Consider the following 14,538-nt stretch of genomic DNA (forward strand, 5'->3'; position numbering starts at 1 on the left):
GATGCATGGATGGATGGATGATTGGTAGCTGGATGGATAATTGATGGATGATGAATAGATTAATGTATGTATGTACGTGTGTATTTAAGAATGGATGGATGGATGGATGATTGGTAGATGGATTGATAATTGATGGATGGTAGATGGATGAATAGATTATTGTATGAATGGATGGATGGATAGATTGATGTATGTATGTAGTATGTATGTACGTATGTATTTAAGAATGGATGGATGGATGGATGATTGGTAGATGGATGGTGGATGGATGAATAGATTAATGTATGAATGGATGAATGGCAAGACTGATATATGTATGTATGCATGTTTAAATGGATGGATGGATGGATGGATGGATGGATAGATGGTGCATGGATAAATGCCTAAATGGATAAATGGATGGATGGATGGATGGATGGATGGATGGATGGATATATTGGTATGTATGGATAGATGGATGAATGAATGATTTAAAGGATAGATTAATGTATATATGGATGGATGATTGGTAGATAGATAATTGATGTGGATAAATAATAGAAGGATGGTGGATAGATTGATGGATGGATAGTTTGATGAATGGATGAATGGATAGGCTGACATGTATGTAAGTATGGATGGATGGATGGTGGTTGTGTGGATGTATGATTGGTTGGATGGATGAATAATTGATGGATGGTGAATAATAGATGGATGGATAGATTAATGTATTAATGGATGTGTGAATGGATGGATAGGCTGATGCATGTATGTATGGATGGGTGGATAAATTGCTGCATCTATGGATGGTTCATGGATGGATGGATGGTTGATGGATAGATGAATAGATTGATGTATTTATGTAGGGATTGATGGATGGATGAATAATTTGATTGATAGACTGATGTATAGACGGATGGATGGTGCATGGATGGATGTATGAATAGATAGACGGATGGGCGGATTGATGGATGACACATGGATAGATGGATGAATGGTGAATGGATATATGAATGGCGGGTTGATTGATGTATGGATGGATGTGTGGATGTAAGATTAGATGGATGGATAGACTGATGCATCTATGGAGGGATGGATGGATATGCTGGTTTACAGGGAGGATTTTCATTCCTAGCACACAGTAATCACCTTCTCCTGGAAACTTGCTTTGTGTGTTTATGCATGAATCCAGTGGCTGCGGTGAGCATGAATAAACACATACTGTAGGAAAGGAGCATCAATAAATGCACACAGAGTGGACAGGAAATACAAAACAGATTGGTAGAGGATGGGAGTTGAATAGCGTGAGGAACGGGAATTGATGCCGGAGAGCTACAAAAAGCAAAGTTTTGTCAAGAAGCCGAAAAGCTTAAAAGCCTGAAGATTTTACAGGCGGTGCAGTCAGGAGAAATTGATTTGAGCGAAATTGCTTGTGCTGGTTTCTGTGGCGTTGCAAGCTAGTTGTAAGGTGGTTGCTGCCAGGAAGTTGCTAGGGTGTTATGGGTGTTGTGTAGGCACTGGCAGGGTGTTTCTAGGCACTTTCTAAAAGTGTTCAGATTGTTTTCTTAATGGTTTCTAAGTTGATTACAATGGTTGTCAGGGTGTCACTTTTATCATCTAGGGCACTGCAGAATGGTTACCAGGGTATTTGCTAGATGTTTGTTTGTTTTTTGAGAGGAAACTGTTCTGAAAACAATTCGGAGTGGTTTTAATGGATTCTTGTGTGTTGTAGTATCAAGGTGTTGTTAGGCACTTTATAAGAGTGTTCACATTGTTTTCTTAATAGTTTCTAAGTTGATTGCAATGGTTGCTAGGGTGTCACTTTTATCATCTAGGGCAGGGATGCCTAAACTAGGGCCCTAGGGCCAAAGTTAGCCCATAGACATTTAATTTGGCCCATCATCATACCTAAGAGAGGGAGAATGATGGGGATGGTTTGGAGATAACCTTTTATTTGCTTGTTTCATTGCTAAGCCACAAAAAATCAAACTGAAATGAAAGGTTTTTAATTTAAATGGTTTAAATTAATCATATTTAGTTTAAAATGTGCATACTGTCATCCGACAGATAGAGGGCAATGCAGAGACTTTAATGAGTGGATCAAGGCAAAGGCAGATTCTGCTTGACTAGTGTATACAGCACTGAACTACACTGTTATCAATGTGATTGTAATTAGTGCAATACGTTATAATTAATGTTATACAGCATTAGTTAATACAATTCAAAGTAATGCTTTCTATGTATTTATAAATATGAAATTAATTACAAAATTACGCATGGCAACTTCAATGTAATATAGTTTGGTATATTTCAAGTTCACAATTAGCTGATGATTGATTATAAAGCTTGTTTGGCATGCTATCCCGGGAGAGAGCCCTGAGCTCATAAGATCCTCGAGCCTGGGGCTCCCTCCCGTTTGCAAGGCGAGAGGGGAGTATGAGCTCAGGTAGATCTCGAAAACTCCCCTGCTGTAGTGGCTAATGAACAGATAGTGATGGCTCTTAAGAGATAACTACTTACTAGGAGCATGTCTATGGTGCTGATTTGGATTAGTCAATTAACTTAAAGTTGCATGTTTTTAGACGGTGGGATGTAACCGGGGAACCCTGAGCACAAGGAGAACATGTAAACTACACACAGACATCGGCTGGCTTGGTAAGGACTAGATCCAGTGACGTTCTTGCTGTGAGGCAACAGTGCCAACCACTGGGCCACTGTGCCACCCATCTAGGAGGAGTAGGGGTGGAAAGGGGGATTCTTCAAAAGGAAGATGGCTGTGATATGGAACTTAGGGTATTTATAGAGGCTTAGGAATCGTCTGATTATTGAGTCATAAATTGAATAATGCGGGATCAACCACAAGCAATCATAAGCACGTGATCCTCTCGAAATTAGTTTAGAAATAAACTTCACTTATTTTTGCCCGACGGCTGTCAAGGAAATTTGGATTTTTACCCTTCAGACAAAAAAAGTTTAGGAACCCCTGATCATATCAGTGACTGATAATTTCATTCAAGCACAAGAAAAATGTGGAAACCTAATGTAATTGATGCACTCAGACATTCTTCCCCAGAGTATAAAGCTCCTTATTTTTGCTGCTTTTTGTATATTTTGAAGGGGTAGTTTAAATTGCTATAGAAATACAACAATTTAATAATAGAGATGATGATAATTATTATTACTCTGTCCCAATCAATTGTTGCTTAACCAAAGGTTTAACAGAACAGCAAGTGGGTATTTGCGACTGCACTACAATAACAGAGATTCAAAAATACATGTTTTGGTGGGCCGAATCTTATTATATTTTTGACGTCAGTTGCGGGCCAGGGGGTGGAGGGGTGCACATGGCCCACGGGCCTACAATTTGAGACCCCTGGACTAGGGCATTGAAGGAAGGTTGCCAGGATATTTGCTAGGCACTCTCCAAGAGTTTAATTGATTTCTTGTGTGTTATAGTATTAGTGTTATTGTCTAGGGAATTTCTAAGGCATTGCTAGGAAGTTGTGAGGTGGTTTCTAAAATGTTTTTGTTCACTAGATGGTTGCTACACAAACAAACAGAAAGAAGGGGGACAATATATAGATCATGTGGTATAGTGAAGTCTCCAAGAAGAGTGACGGTTCATAAATATCTGCTCTCAGAAGGGTACTTTGTCAAGCAACATATAATGAGAAAAGAAAACAGAGACATAAATGCAGACAGGATGTGTTCATTGCTCTGGTTTTGTTCTGCTGAGAGAGAGATCCGGTCATACCAAGGACATGCAGGCCTGTACTCTGCCTTAATTAGTAATTACAACACACATACACGCACTGGAATCCCTCGGCATTTCTCAGAAATTAATTACCGCGCTGCGTCTCTTCACTGTAATGTCTCAGTTCAGGCCCAAACAGACTGAGTGTTGGGGGACATGCTGGGAAACTGATTCACACGTTAGGCTTGTTTTAAGTGTAACACACTTCCACTTTAAACTATCATCAGCTATGTTTCCACCCAAAGAGGCGAATTAGAGTTGTGAGCGAAACTAAAATATTGCATTAAACATTTGCAAATAAAGCACCGTTTCCATCCAATTAGTCTAAGAGAACAAAATGGTCACTTCCTGATAGACTGGCACCAAATATCAAACAGAAAAATATCATTTGCTGCAGTAAGAGAAGCCACTGTGGGCCTTTTTTCTTATATAATAACATACTTGCACCTCAGAATATGAAGATGAAACTCAATGAACACATGGTGGCTCAACGTGAGATGCTCTTTTGAAGCGCACAGGCTCAAGTTCTGGAGGTAATTGTACTGAATATGAGTCACTTTGATGACAGACTTTGGCTGAGGGATTTTCTGGGGGGACAATCTGGTCAGTCCACTAATGCCATCCCATCATGCACCAGTTCTAACAGATAAGCTTTTTGTTATCACATAATATTTAAACAAAATCGCATGCCTGTTTTGATGCTGAAACTTATGCTCACATGCTGAAACTTATTCTGTAAATGTGTTTCCATCATAGTTTATGTGTATGTTTCTTACTTCTTGAGTTATTTTGGATGGATGGATGAATCAATGGATGGATGGATGGATGGATGGAGAGGCTGATTGTATGTATGTATTCCTGGATGAATGTGTGGATGAATGATTGGATAAATGGATGGATGGATGGATAGACTCATGTACCTATGGATGGTTTATGGATGGATAAATGTTGGATGTATAAATGAATGGATGGGTCATGGATGGATATATGAATGGATAGATTGATGTATGGATGGATGAATGATTCGATGGATGGATTGATTGATTGATGTATGTATGATTGGATGGATGAATGGATGATGGGTGGATGGATGGATGGATTGATGGATAGATTAACTGATGTATGTATGATTGGATGGATGGATGGATGGACGAATAGATGGATGTATGATTGATTAGATGGACGATGGATAGATTGATTGATGTATGTATGATTGGATGGATGGATAAATGAATGGATGGGTCATGGATGCATGGATGAATATATGAATGGATAGATTGATCTATTGATGGATGGATGACTCGATAGATAGATTGATTGATGCATGTATGATTGGATGGATGGATGGATGGATAAATTGACTGATGTTTGTATGATAGGATGGATGGATAGATGGATGATTTGATGAATAGATTGACAGATGTGTGTATGATTGGATGGATAGATGGATGGATAGACGAATGGATGGATATACTGATTAATATATGTATGATTGGATGGATAAATGGATGAATGGATGATTTGATGAATAGATTGACTGATGTATGTATGATAGGATAGATGATGGATGGATGGACGAATAGATGGATGGATAGATTGATTGATATATGTATATGATTGGATGGACGGATGGATGGATGGATGAACAGATGGATGGATAGATTGATGTATGATTGGGTGGATGGACGAGGGATAGATTGATTGATGTATGTATGATTGGATGGACAGATGGATGGATGGTGGCTGGATAGACTCATGTACCTATGGATGGTTTAGGGAAGGATAAATGGTGGATGTATAAATGAATGGATGGGTCATGGATGATTGGATGGATATATGAATGGATACATTGACTGACTGAAGTATGTATGATTGGATGGATGGATGATTTGATGGATAGATTGACTGATGTATAGTGGGTGGATAAATGAAAGGATGGTGCATGGATAGACGGATGGAAATATGAATGGATAGATTGATGTATGGTTGGATGAATGATTAGATGGATAGATTGATTAATGTATGTATGATTGGACGGATGGACAGACGGACGGACAGACAGATAGATATTCCTAACTGTGTATAAAATAGGTGGACGTAAACATGGCTATTGGTCGCTGAAATGTTCCTCTCTTTGAAAAGCAAGTTGCACTTCAGCTTCAAATGTCATTCCTCTAATTTACAAATCCATCTCACTTTGAAATCACCAGGAAGCAAACAGGAACAGCATGTAGCAGCACCAAATGTTCCTGTCGTTTGCATGTTTGCCTTTTCAAATAAAGTCATACTCACAACAACACACATATGCTGTTTTCCAGGGTATTGTGGTGTTGTCACAGATCAAGGTGGGATCTGTTGTGCTTGACATGATGAAATATGCGGGAATACAGTGTACAGTTTGGCTCTGACAGTGATGTGGGATAATTGGAAACAAGGGTGTTTACTCCAGAGCCGGAATTGGTATCATCATCACTAAACAGGAAGGTGACTATACACTGTTTGTTAGGTTAAAACAGAGCGAGTAGTGATTTATTGACGCTTTACATGGGCTGAAAAGGTTACGAGCCAATTCACGGTATCGACTAAGACTTAAGTGTAAGAGCTGGATGTGAATCCAGATAATGGCTTAATACTGCACATACACTCTACTACACATGAACCCTACAAATACACTTGTAGTTTCTGCATGTCCCCATTGAATCCTAAAAAGATTGCAGTGCTCGGCGAACACAATCTCAGACATCGTTACTCTACAAAACATGCTGAACAGTATGCTAAGGGTGTAAGAGAGATCAGTCATGCTTCTGAAAAAGCCTGTCCATGCAGCAGAATCGCTTTCAGAGAGTGAAGAGATAATGATGCAAGCGCTAGTTATCTGTTGGTTATCTACATGTAACTAAGTCAGTAGCTCGTGGGAAACATCCATGCTTGCAAAACGTACACTGCTTGCAACTGTTCAAATGGATTTACATCACCCAGAGATTTTTAAAAATACTTTATTGAAAATGGTGGAACAAGCTGTACTACATGCAATAATAAAGGTTGGTCTTTGGGCAAAATCTTGATGCCAGACTGGATTAAAAGATAACTTTTTCAAGATATTGTGAGGATTCTGCCATTTCTGTCTTGTTAATTCTTGTTTTGGTGGCAGAGTCCAGACACTGGTCCTGTCATGTCTTGTATGATGTGCTCGGAAGTTTTGGCGAGTCGAGCACTCATATTTCCTATCATTGCCTGCCTTTGTCTTTGTATGAGCACCTTCTTGGCCGCACTCAGGCCGTGTGCGCGTCTGCATCAAGGTCAGGACATGCTTGGGATGCGCACTCTTGTGCTGGTGTGTTTGTCGTTTTGTTCGTGGCATGGTGTTTTCGTTCTTAGCACCTCAGTCTATGCATGTCACATGTGTGAGTGCACAGTAAGTGTTTTATTCATCGTGAACTTGTGTCTTAGTTGTGTTTGTGTTGAGTCTGTCTGTGTTGTGTAGAGGCAAGGCAAACGTTATTTAAAGAACACAATTGTACACGACTGTAGTTGATCCTTTACAATAAAATAAAATATTTTAGAAAATTAAATAAAACTTGTGTTAAAATGTAAGAAAAGGAAATATATATATGTTTATATGTAATACTAAAATACAGATAAGAAAATAACATGTTAAGCACATGGCCTGGTGTTTACATTGTGGCCGCATGCTTTAGTTTTGTTTCATGTGAACACGCGGTCAATGGATTCTCTCCTTGGCTGCATATTCTAGTCCTGTTTTACGTGAGCACATGGTGTGTGTTGTTTTTGTGTCATGCGCTCTCCTGTCTATTGTGTAATTCCTCCCTCAATGTTATCACATTATTAGTTTATTCAGTTCACCTGTTTGTTTGTCAATTTGCTCTTGCTTATAGCTACCTCGTGATTGCTGTCCTGTGCCAGTTTGTTGTTCCTCTCTAGTTTCCAGCCTTGTCCAGTCTTGTCCAGTCCTGATCCCTGCTAGCCTACCCAGTCAAGTTTGTTTATTTGTTTTATTTTGTTAACGTTTTCCCCCTCCGGGTAAGTTTGTTTTGCTTGTTATTTTATTTTACTAATAATAAAAACCCATCATTTTCCATGCACTTGAGTCCTCGCTCCTCTTCCCACCCACCAAACCGACAGTTATACAGTAGGAGCAAAAGCGATATCACATATTATGTTAGTGACGTAAAATACAACTGTGGTTTTTATTAATAGACTGAATTAGTTTACATATTTTTTCTTTATATCTAAATAGAATTATTATATATGTTTTTAATTTTGTTATTACATCAAGTTATCACCAAATATCCTTGGTAGACTGTTGATTTGTTTTTTTCTAAGTGAAAAACTTAGCGTTTAATACTTAATTCAGCACTCAAAATTGAATATAAAGTTTTTCAAATTTTTATTTTCAAAAGGTAAAAACAACTACCTCAACATGCGAATAATCCATTTCTGTCATGAGCACTCGCAGGATTTAGTATGATAATGAACATGTAATATGCAATGTTGATTTATTTGGTCTTGGCAGTATAAATCTGCTACGCTGCTGCTGCTTTGATTATTATGGCAGAGCAAGTTCCGAGAACTACTACTGCCAGTAAATACACAGACATGTCGTCTAAAAATATAACACGCTGCAGCTGCAAACATAATATACATGTATCCCCTGTAGCAGATCTAAACACAGGTGGAACTGGGGTGGAGAAGGGTCTTCGAAAACGTGACGCAGCTTAAACAGCGTATAATGATGAGGAGCTTTTAAACTGATGAGGAGCAAGCTCTTTGACTGGTGAGGTGACAGCAACCAATCTCCTGCACCATGTAGTTAATGACGCAGGAGCAGATTAGGTGACCAAATCAGCCTGCGCACGCATAAAGTTTCATGCCAGAAATTTTACTTGCTGTTTATTTAATCAGTGTGGCCATTTAATAGCATTTCTGAGCAATTTAATAGCCATTTTTAATCAGAGTGGCAATTTAAGATCTATTTTATTTCTTTGCTGTAAGTTTTTGATGCCTGAATATTTTTACCCACAATACTTTTATCACTCAACTGTTCCTGAATATATATTGAACCTAAACAAAAAATAAAAATGATAAAATATGCAATATGGCATTCTCATACTGTACGTAACATCAATGTTCATAGTTAAAGCAAGCACTAATATCTGCAAAATATTGCGGTAATATAATATTATTAATAATAATATTATTGAGATATAAAATATTGAGCGCTTTAGTGGTTTTATTTTCCATTAAGGCCTCGTTTACACTGATGCGTTTAAGTTTTAAAACGGCGTTTTATAATGAAAATGATCCACATCCACACTGGCGTTTCATCTAGCATTTCTGAAAAGCTCTCCATCCACACTATACTGCTGAAAATGCACATCACGTGACCATACACACTCTGGTATGCGCATGTCTGAGCTCCATGCAGTCAGCGGGTGCTTTGAGTACACCTACCCAGGTGAGAGCAGCGCACGTCAGACAGTTCAACAAGGAAATGTGATATTTAATTCATCTTATCTCTATCTAACGACATATTCCCCGACTTTGGTCTTTTGAATCTATTACTTGTTCTCAGGTAAGATGCTCTGGCTGAGCACAAAGATAAGTTAATATTTAACTACATACACTGATTCTGCACATTTGACTGATTGCTTGCATTAATTTCCTATAATGTAGAAACTTATTGTACGTTATACTTTTATAATGGCCATTATTGATTATTGAAACTGATATTCAGCAAAAGAGAGAGTGTGTTTCATATTTTTCAATGAAAATGAAAGGAGGCAGTAATGTTATCGGCTCTGTTTTGTTATAAATATGCGTACAGCTAAGATGACAGTCATAAAAATATGTAGCTACATGACTCCTCAACATTTTTGCTATCTGTTAAGTTAATATCAAAATGAAAATAGACAGTTCCTCATATCATTTGAAGACATTTTTAACAAGTGTGGCAATTTAAGATATATTTTATTTCTTTGCTGTAAGTTTTTGATGCCTGAATATTTTTACCCACAATACTTTTATCACTCAACTGTTCCTGAATATATATTAAACTTAAACAAAAAATGAAAATCATAAAATATGCAATATGGCATTCTCATACTGTACGTCACATCAATGTTCATAGTTAAAGCAAGCACTAATATCTGCAAAATATTGAGGTAATATAATATTATTAATAATATTATTGAGATTTAAAATATTGAGCACTTTAGTGGTTTTATTTTCCATTAAGGCCTCGTTTACACTGATGCGTTTAAGTTTTAAAACGGCGTTTTATAATGAAAATGATCCACATCCACACTGGCGTTTCATCTAGCATTTCTGAAAAGCTCTCCATCCACACTATACTGCTGAAAATGCACATCACGTGACCATACACACTCTGGTATGCGCATGTCTGAGCTCCATGCAGTCAGCGGGTGCTTTGAGTACACCTACCCAGGTGAGAGCAGCGCACGTCAGACAGTTCAACAAGGAAACTTATGTAACTATGTACACTGATTCTGCACATTTGACAGATTGCTTGCATTAATTTCCTATAATGTAGACACTTATTGCACGTTATACTTTTATAATGGCCATTATTGATTATTAAAACTGATATTCAGCAAAAGAGAGAGTGTGTTTCATATTTTTCAATGAAAATGAAAGGAGGCAGTAATGTTATAGGCTCTGTTTTGTTATAAATATGCGTACAGTGAAGATGACAGTCATAAAAATATGTAGCTACATGACTCCTCAACATTTTTGGTATCTGTTAAGTTAATATCAATATAATAAGTTAAAGTTAATATGAAAATAGACAGTTCCTCATATCATGCTTTCATTTTATTGTTAAGAAAGTGAAACAGCATAGCCACGGTGATGTGAATGAGGTTATAAAGTACACTGTTCCCTTTGAAGATTTACCAGACGTGTCCTCAGGAGTTTGTTTTCCATATCAAACTTGCAAAGTCTGAACTTACAAGGAGAGGATGCAAGAGTAAACTTCGCGTGCTTGATATTGAGAAAAAGCCCCAATCAGATACACCTCCGTTTTCAGACGTCTGCGTTTTCCCCCATCCACACGAACACAGAGCAGCAGCATTTTCAGGGCTTGGAAACTCCAAGTTAGTGTGGACGGAAGGCGTAACCGTATCAAAAGCTATGCGTTTTAAGACTAAAATGTATTAGTGTAAACAGGGCCTAAGTGTGTGGGAGTGAATATTAAAACCATCTACTGACCTTTTACCCTACATTGCCTTCAGCTCCATTGTACTTCATGCAATAAATCCTCAGCCTTTCTTCTTCCTGATGCACTTTTATACAGACGCACTAACATCAGCGTGAAATCTTGATAAGAAACCACTTGCAGCGTAATGTTGTTTTTTGCCTGTTGTATTGTCTTCCTTTCTTCCTTCTTTTGCTCTCGAGGCGACTCATGAAGGACCAGACACCAGCGCACAAATAGTCTCAGCCTCAGGATGAGTCACATGCATTTCTATCTTATGTACTTTTCCAACTGTTGGTGGAGGAATTGTCTGCTTTTAAAGGGCATCCTCTGCACTGACCTCTTCTAAGCGAACACTTCCTTCCTCAGCGCTTTCACACTAATAGATCAGCTTCACGGCTGCGTTTCACGATAACAACCATGCATGCATATATATATATATATAAAACCTCAACGAACAAAAAAATAAATCAACTGCAGCTACAAAGCAAGCTATTAATACTACAAAGTAAATACAGCTGCGATCATACACGTAGATATACACTAACACATATATCTTTATAGCCAGAAGAAGCAAGAGCACGTATTGAACATTGCTGAGCGTTTTGTGAAGGATAATGCATTAGCAAGGCATCAGAAGAAGTGTTGGGGTTTAAGGTAAGTGTTTGTGTTGGTGTAAATGAAATGCTGCATCAGAGTCGCCGTCACGCAGCTTAGACACATATTTGGTCGACTGCACACACACACACACACACACACACACAGAAAAAAACACATTTGCAACATAAGAAAAGCTGATCAGTGAGCATGCAGATGTCACAGTGACATCATCGCTGCTGGATACACTTTAAACACTGAATGTTGGTCTAATAGAGCGCAACAGTAAAAAAAATACACTAATTTTTTACCAATAAGGATTAGATTTTTTATTGTAACTGATGAATAAACCTGTGGAGACAGACCTGTTATGAGCGCCAATGTTGCTAAATATGTTTACATTAATTCAACTTAATTGAATTACAACTATTAGGACTCAATAGTGGGACTAAATGGTGTGCATTTGTCTATAAGGCCAGCTCTGTAATCAGCTACACTGTAAACTACATCTGATAAGTTGTTTGTTTGAGGAAACCAATTGCGGTAAACCATTTAAGTTTCGACAGAAATGGTTTGAGTACTGTAAACGTTGTAATATTGAGTCACATACACGTATATTATTTATGTTGATATTGTCAAACATTTGTTGTATTAGTAACTTAAACAATACAGTTCAGTTATTAATGAACTACTCAGTATGAGTAAAAATAGAACAAATTAAGTCCAAACAACCATATAGATACTCAAATGGTTTCAACATATAGGCTCATTTTGAAAACGTAGCCCTATATACATTTCTGGAGATCGTGAATTATGTAGCCTGAAGTATGTATGGCTGCATTTTGTCTTTAAATTGAATGCTACGGGGTGGTTTGACGCTGTTCTTTTTCGCGCTTATCAGCCAGTTACCAGTTAGTCCAGAAGCTCGCCATGTACGTCAGCAAACTTGAGAATCAGAAAGAAGTTGACCGTGACGATGGGTTTCGAGTCCGGCAAAGAACGGTTCAAGAAAGTGGGTAAGACGAAAACAGAAGCCAAAAAATAAAATAAATAAGTAAATAACAGGGTTAGAATATGGTAAAATCTAAAAACATGGTAAAAATCAGGCGAGGGTTTTTCCTTTACTGTATTACTTTTGAAATCATTGTCGGTTGGGTTTAGGAAAGTGGGTGGGCGGGTCAATCAGTGCTTTTTAAAAAACTATTGGTTGGCTCTAGGGAAGGAGGAGGGTGTAGTCAGTCAGTCTGTCAACAGCGGCCTCTGGTGGATTTCCACGAGAGCAGCAGGCCTTAATGGCACTTGTGGGAGAAATTTGAGATCTGAAAAAAACGTAGACAGCAGCCTCTGGTGGATTCGCAAAAACAAAAACGTACATCTGGGGAAGTATTTGGTGCTCTCCAGAAATGTATATAGCAGTACGTTTTCAGAATGAGCCTGGGTTGAATAATTCGATATCGCTTCTAGCGGTAGAGCTAAGTTGACACAAAAATATAAAATTAATTAAATTAGTTTGAGTCCTACGTAATATAATCAATTTAAATTCACCATATCTCTTTTTTATTAAGTCAAAGCAACAATTTTTAAAATCATAAGTTAAAATAACTTATTTCACAGCGATTTTCACTGTTAGGTTTTACAGCGTAAGAATCTCTAGCATGTGTGTTCAGCTGGAGCAGTGTTTACTAAACCATAGTCATAGTGGTGCCATAGTTCACTGCCAAGATAATTAAATGTTAGATGTTGCTAATGGTAAACCTGAACGCACTTGCTAATATACAATATAATGATGTTTTAATCGAAACTCACGTCATAGCTTCAGTCGAGTGTTTGAATTCGAACCTTCTGCAAAATAATGTGTCTTCCTACACAGAATGAAGCACGTTACATGTTTCATAATAGCATTCTAAAAGCAGCGACAAAGGTGTTACATCATTACATCTTATTTTCAAGAAAATTATAATAATAAGAACTCAGATAAACTATGTTGTCATGGTCAGGAGTTTATTGATCCAGTTGAATCAAATGAAAGCCGTTTAATCATCTGTTTATTCTACACTATAAAGTTTTGACTGATATTTTCTGGGTTTCTTTGGGGCATATTTGCAACTCGTGTGAGAGAGAGAGAGCGCCCTCTGTCCTTCTGGATGAGATTTACTGCCGATCACATCTGTTTTTTCTGATGTGCAAGAAAATTTGCTGATGCTGATTTATCATTCAGCCCTACTTGATAGTGTAAAATGTGCAAAATGCCATTACCCACATATTTATTTTAATATTAATATTTTATTTATTATATTTTTAACTAAAATAAAGCTAAAAGTGGCGACATGGTGGCTCAGTGGTTAGCACTGTCACCTCACAGCAAGAAGGTCGCTGGTTTGAGTCCCGGCTGGGTCAGTTGGCATTTCTATGTGGAGTTTGCATGTTCTCCCCGTGTTGGCGTGGGTTTTCTCCGGGTGCTCCGGTTTCCCCAACAGTCCAAACACATGTGCTATAAGTGAATTGAATAAACTAAATTGGCAGTAGCGCACGTGTGTGTGTGTGAGAGAATATGTATGGGTGTTTCCCAGTATGGGGTTGTAGCTGGAAGAGCATCCGCTACGTAAAACATACGCTGGATAAGTTGGCGGTTCATTCCACTGTGGTGACCCCCTGATGAATAAAGGGACCAAGCTGAAGGAAAATGAATGAATGCTAAAAGCAGATCTATTGACATAATCATAGAAACATTTCAACTTCTATATAAATTTACTAATAAAATGTACTGAAAAACGATTCAACTGTTATTTCCAATGGTTAAAGCCCTAAATAGCACATACATTAGGTGCTATAATGTAAGTGCTACATAGAGCCTTAATCATTCCAAAGAACTGCTGAAAGATTGAGTAAATGACACAAGCAACTTTAAATTAAAGTTTTGTATTTCTCTATTGATTGTGTCATTTGCACAAGCTTCATGGGACTGTAGTTCTTT

At 37.8% G+C, this 14,538-nt stretch overlaps 1 protein-coding gene across 4 annotated transcripts in view; it reads right to left on the bottom strand.

The window, feature by feature from the left end:
- The window catches only part of inpp4b (inositol polyphosphate-4-phosphatase type II B), a 333,119-nt gene that overhangs the window by 243,639 nt on the left and 74,942 nt on the right, over nucleotides 1-14,538 (bottom strand). The gene's annotated exons all lie outside the window — the stretch shown is intronic.

Source organism: Danio aesculapii, chromosome 1 (genome assembly GCF_903798145.1).
Source record: "Danio aesculapii chromosome 1, fDanAes4.1, whole genome shotgun sequence".
NCBI lineage: Eukaryota > Metazoa > Chordata > Actinopteri > Cypriniformes > Danionidae > Danio > Danio aesculapii.